Source organism: Mytilus californianus, unplaced genomic scaffold (assembly GCF_021869535.1).
Source record: "Mytilus californianus isolate M0D057914Y unplaced genomic scaffold, xbMytCali1.0.p SCAF_22, whole genome shotgun sequence".
Taxonomy (NCBI): domain Eukaryota; kingdom Metazoa; phylum Mollusca; class Bivalvia; order Mytilida; family Mytilidae; genus Mytilus; species Mytilus californianus.
In genome coordinates this window covers 4,873,886-4,880,289 of record NW_026262671.1, presented here as the reverse complement: position 1 = coordinate 4,880,289, position 6,404 = coordinate 4,873,886, and the positions used below count along the sequence as shown (strand labels likewise).

Here is a 6,404-nt window from a genome sequence, read left to right as displayed (position 1 = left end):
CGTTACTTTTATTTTGGTATAGCACAAGTCATGTCTTCTTTGACTATCCAAAGCGATAAAACACTAAATTCCTGCCTGGGATGTGTTTTAACTGATTTTAGTCTCTGATGCATGATTTTCAATTATTAATTGGTTTTGGCTTTTAACTAGCTTTCAGTAACTGCGAGTTAGTAAGTAAGTAAGTAAATTTTATTTAGAGTCGGCATATATATACAGAATAACAGACAAAACATGAGCTTTGGTGAACTCTTTAACCGACTATCACATACAAAAACATGCAGCATCATGCAAATACTAATAAATAAAAATGAAAAAGCATGAAAATATAATGAAAGCAAATTAATTTTGATTTCTGGGCCTCCAGAGTCAATGCACCTCTATGTTCATTGAATGGGAAACCAGCAAATCACGAATATCATAAAAATACTAACAGACTAAAAAGCATAAAATCAATAAATAAATAAATTATTAAGCACTGGCATTTAATAGCCGGTATATATAATAAATGCATTAAAAGCAGAGCAAAAGGCCATAATAAAAAGAAGGAAAGAAATTTCAGCTATTAGACAGCACTGGATGGTAACGGCATGAACTGCAGTTGCATTTTTGACCCCCACACCAGGAATTTATATAATTTCTAAATTGGTCAAAAGAGGTCATAATTCTAGCCTCATTGGGAAGGGAGTTCCATACTTGTGCTGCCTCAAATCTAAAAGATCTTTTACCATAACTTGAGGTTCTAAGTCTAGGTACCTCCCCAGCAGGCACACAACGTTGAACCAACGTTGAAAATATGTTGAAATTTGGTTGTAGCGTTGATCAACGTAAAATCAACGTTGTATCAACGTCAATGCTATCAACGTTTAAATCACGTTGTTGAATCAACGTTGAATTTAAGTTAATGCTTTCAATGTTTTGATAGGTTGAAATTATAACGTTGATAAAAGGTTTATTTAAGGTTGATGACTTTAAGTGTCGACCGAAATTTCATTCCAGATGAGATTGAATCATTTTATATATATATACAACTTTGCAGGAATTATTGGGAATAAATGTTAATAATTTGGAATTCTGTTGCATGTATATATAAATCTTCAAATTTACACGATAAGAGCGAATGAATTAACTTACGTGAAAGAGATTTTTTTTCTAATTTGCGCATGCGTATGAGGCCGACATTTCGAATTTATTTGCGCCAATATGATTACCACAACAAGTTAACAGTTGCTCGAAGCAGTGCAAAGTAAGTATAATTTTCATTCATTGTTTGCTTTAATAATAGTTATATGATAATTTAATGTTAACAGTATTGTAGCTGTAATTATTCGCTGTCCCCGCAAGTATGGCAAATCATTATAACCCCTCCAATTTTGAAGTTCACCTATGTAATCTCAAACTCGATATTTTATATGTTGATGTAATTAAAAGTCAAAGATTTACAACGCATGGCATTCTTGACCTTGAAATACATTTAAAACATACAAATTATTTTCTCTGCGTCAGAATAGATGTCACTCACAGCATGTATTCCGAAGATTTACTAATCATGCTAATCATGTGAAGCAATACGGCGGATAAGAAACACGTGTGACCATAACAAATTAATACACAATCTGACCAATTTCAAAGTGGTTTATTTGATACTGAGTTATGATAAAGTCGAAATAGATACTTGATCAAATGACCGTACTGAATTATTACAGCCCAAAAAATTCAAGGAAAAAGACAGTATTCCTTTAGTTTTAATATCTAAACATAACCCATATGCATGTATACGTAAAATTTAAAAAAGACGTATCACGTCGGAAAGACTTGAATTTATTGCAGTTTGAAGAAGAATGTAAACAAAGGTTCAAAGTTGAACTACTGCTTGAGTATAGCAAATTAACATGCTGAAAATATTAATTGATGAAATATTTAAAAATATAATGAAATATATCAATAAAATAAATAATCCATATATAATATTCCTTTTGAGTTATATGAAAGTAAATAAACTCATCATTGATACCAGGATTGAAATTTTGTATTTGCGCCAGACGCGCGTTTCGTCTACAAAAGACTCATCAGTTACGCTCGAATCAAAAAATGTTAAAAATGTCAAATAAAGTACGAAGTTGAAGAGCATTGAGGACCAAAAATTCCTATAAGTTTTGCCAAATACAACTAAAGCATCTTAAGGTGTTATCTGCCGAAACGCGTTGTTTTATGGGTTTTATACTAACAACATAGGCGGGTCCGCCCTTTTATGGGAAAAATTTGGTTGATTATAAAGGGAATCACTGAAGCATGACTGGAGCGGGCCCCTTCTTAGGACAGTCAGTGGGCCAACCCTTATGAAAATTTCGGGATCCGCCACTGAACAATATGAGTTGCTGTAAAGATCTCGGTGCTTGTGGGGCATTATTGTATCTCAGGATGAGAAACTGTCAAGATCTCGGTGCTTGTGAGGCCTTATTTTATCTCAAGATGAGTGACTGTCAAGATCTCGGTGCTTGCGTTGCAATATTGTATCTCAAGATGAGTGACTGTCAAGATCTCGGTGCTTGTGGGGCATTATTGTATCTCAAGATGAGTGACTGTCAAGATCTCGGTGCTTGTGGTGCATTGTTGTTTCTCAAGATGAGTGACTGTCAAGATCTCGGTGCTTGTGGTGTATTATTGTTTCTTAAGATGAGTGACTGTGAAGATCTTGGTGCTTGTGGTGAATTATTGTTTTTTCACGATGAGTGACTGTCAAGAAAAAATAAATTGAAATGCCATTACCTTATTTTGAGATCTTCAACCTATGATTTAGGATTAAAATTAATTCTAAAGCCCTTGGTCCCAGAGGCGAAACCTTTTGAGAGAAAAAATTGGTTGACTGTATAAGAAATCACTGAAGCATGACTAGAGTGTGCCCCCTCTTATGCACTCAGTGGACCCCCCTTATAAAAATTTCCGGATCCCCCACTGATTCGAGAATCTTGTTGGATTCTGCAGGACAAATTTCCCTTAATGCTACAATAAAAATAAATGAACTTAAAGATTTTCAACCAAATTGTGAAAGGTTTTGGAAGTCCAAAATTTGTAAGCGTTTCACACATATGAAACTTTTTTTTTCTATTTCAAGTTATAGAAGGAGTTGTGACAATTTGGAAATGCTGCACTTAAAAGTGTCTTTTTTGTAGATGTCTTTACCAATAAACCCATGTCTGAAAAATACATGACGGGTAAAAAGAATAAACATGCCTTTGGTGGTTCAAGCTTTTTTGAAATAATAAGAGGTGAGTATTGAAATATATATCATTGTTTTCCACATTTAAAATTGTGTGGGATTTTGTCACAATTTCTTTTAAATGTGCTCTAGTATCATTGTCTACTAAAATCTATAGGTTTTTTGTATTAAAAAAATTTTTTTTTTATTATAAAAGTTTAAAAAAACATGGTTGGTCTCAATAAATATTTTAAAAAATAACAATATCATTGCACAGAGATTATTTTTTCAGATATTACAGTAGTGTTCTTCATTTGAGCTGCAAAATAATATTAACCTAGTTATGATAAAGATAGTATAATATGTTTTTTTTTTCTGTTGCAGATGCTATAGCTACAAGTCACAAATGGCAACATGGACAACAATATGGAACTAGTGTGCAATATACCTAAAATACGCCCAGAAATATCGGGAATGTGTCTAGCAAAAGGATAAACATTTTAAATAAAATTAAGTATTCAGTTTGTGTTTGTTTGAAATTGTAAGATGCATTTGTGAGCAACATGTTATATAATTACTGTTTTATGTCACAAACATATTTTGTGTATGAACAAACATGATCCTGTCTATTATGAAAAATGAAAGTACAAAAAGGTATGACAACTGAAACTACAATAAAGTTTAAGACTATCTATGCCTGGTAAGGTTAATAAGTTGTGCCTGTTCTTCTTGTCAAGTCTTGTATCATAAACACCAGATTCAGAAGTGAGTGGTCTCATTACAAGTATAATAATTACCAAAACAAAGTGAATGACTTATTTTCCACTTAATCATACAATTTAGCGAAATACAAAAAAGGAAATATTGGAACAGGCAGAAATCTCCTAAATAATGAACTCAGCAACAGACTACATGTATATCAACTACCGACACATGACTACTACCACTTAGTACATATAGTTTTGTGAAAGTTTTATTACACATAAAATGGCACTGATGGATATAATAAGTGGTAATGATTTCAGCTGTTGACAACCCACAATTAAACCAATGTTCAAAATCATATTCTCAACATTGACCACATTTCGAGATTCAACTTGCATTAACGTTAAGCCTAAAACAGTCTACCTAGGCCCAAATCCTACCTATTTTCAACATACTTTGACCACAGTTCAACCAACATTCGACAGGTTTTCAGCATACACTGGCCTCAGAACAACCAGCATTCGACCTGATTTCAACATACAGTGACCACAGTTCAACCAACATTCAACATGTTTTCAGCATACGCTGACCATAGTTCAACCAGCATTCGACCTAATTTCAACATACACTGACCACAGTTCAACCAGCATTCGACCTGATTTCAACATTTACTGACCACAGTTCAATCAGCATTCGACCTAATTTCAACATACACTAACCACAGTTCAACCATCATTCGACTTGTTTTCAACTTGCATTGACCAAATTTAGACCAAAATTCAACCTTTTTTCAACGTTGGAAGCTGACGTTGAATCAACGTTATGTTTTCAACGTCATATCAATTTTCAATCCAACACTACTTTTCAACATTGATTCAACGTTGAAATCTGACGTTTATTCAATGTTGAATCAACGTTGCTGTGCCTGCTGGGTCAGCAGTGTTCACATACCTGAAATTATATTAATTGTTTTTTATAACAACTAGATCTTGAAAAAAATATGGACATTTTTTATTAATTATGTTAGAGGTTTCCAAGGCAATTGAGCGCATTCTACGATTTTTTAGTGATGGAAGGTACTCTCAAATCGTACTTTCGGTTTAATTTGACCTGTTGACACAATTTGTAATGCATTTCTGTTATTCAATATTTACTTATTTTGTATTATATCTCGTCTTACTATTTTTAATATGCACCACATTTGATAAGTATTTAGTATGATGAAAAAATTTTCACTTCTGTACTCGTACTTTGAATAACAAATTTATTTTGTAAAAAATGTTTCTGTACTCCTAACAACAAAATTATTATATTTAAATTTACTGTGTACGTTACTTTATTTAACTCCATTTTGTCCTAGGTTAAAGTTGTCTTTTTGACATTGAAAAATATTTTTTATTTATATTGTGTCATAGATCAAACTTATTCGTTCAGTGTATATTTACTTCTTTTTGTGTATTGTCTTTTTTATCGAGTTAAGCCATTTCAATTGATATTTTATTGTGTGTCCTTTTATGAAAAATTCAACTTTTTCTCCCTTTTTTAGCCAAAACTATATGAAATGAAACCTAATTTTAGTTAACCATACCCCGTAGTAATATGCAGGCCCACATTGAATTGTAGGTCATATAGTTAAATCGTAAGGTCAAAGGTCAAGGTCATCGCATTCATAAATTAATGTTAATTCATAAATTTTGAAATGTTTTTTATGAGATCATTTGATTAGTAAATCAAACTTAACAGATATTTTTTAATACATTATGTAAAACAAGAAGTGGAAGATGGAACTGAATGATAATATAGTTCAATTGTTAAAGTGGCCATTGTTAAAATATTCAAACTTGGATTGTAGGGAACAATCTAGATAATTTTAAATACCAAATATTTAGAAGGAAAAGTACCAAACTTTTATAGATTATGACCTACTGAGAAAAATGCTCCTGATTAGATCTAATGTCAATAGGACATACAAATTAACAAGATGTACTAGTCTACTATAGATGATTAGATAGATAAACAAAGATTAATTTCCTCTCTTTTCCTCCAAGTCTGATATGGGAAACCTCAAACATCAATTCCATCAACAACAAAAATAAGTGCATAATGGCATTTGGAATTATGATTCTCTGCAAACTTCATGACTTATGTTACACCTTCTTAGTTTTTGTGAAAAAGTTAAAGGTTTATATTAATATGTAGTCTGTGCCTGTCCCAAGTCCGGAGTCTGTTATTCAGTGGTTGTCATTTGTTGTCATATATTAATTTTTTTTTGTACATAAATCAGCCTAATATTTTCTTTTTTGAATTGCTTTAAATTTGTCATTTCGTTTTATAGCTTGCTATTGTGGTATGGAGTTGACTCATTATTGAAGGCCAGAGGGAGACTTATAGTTGTTAACTTCTATGTCTTTTTGGTCTCTGGTGGAAAGTTTACTCAGTGGCAATCATGCCGCGTCTCATTGGCAATCATATCCCATCTTTTTATATATATTTGAAATGTTAG

The 6,404-nt window shown here is 32.3% G+C and overlaps 1 long non-coding RNA gene across 1 annotated transcript; it reads left to right on the top strand.

Moving 5' to 3' along the window:
* The first annotated feature begins 1,161 nt into the window (after positions 1-1,161).
* Positions 1,162-3,717, top strand: LOC127732157 (uncharacterized). Its single transcript, XR_007996087.1, has 3 exons — positions 1,162-1,243; positions 3,113-3,266; positions 3,581-3,717. It is a non-coding gene; the product is annotated as an uncharacterized LOC127732157 (long non-coding RNA).
* The last annotated feature ends 2,687 nt before the right edge of the window (positions 3,718-6,404 follow it).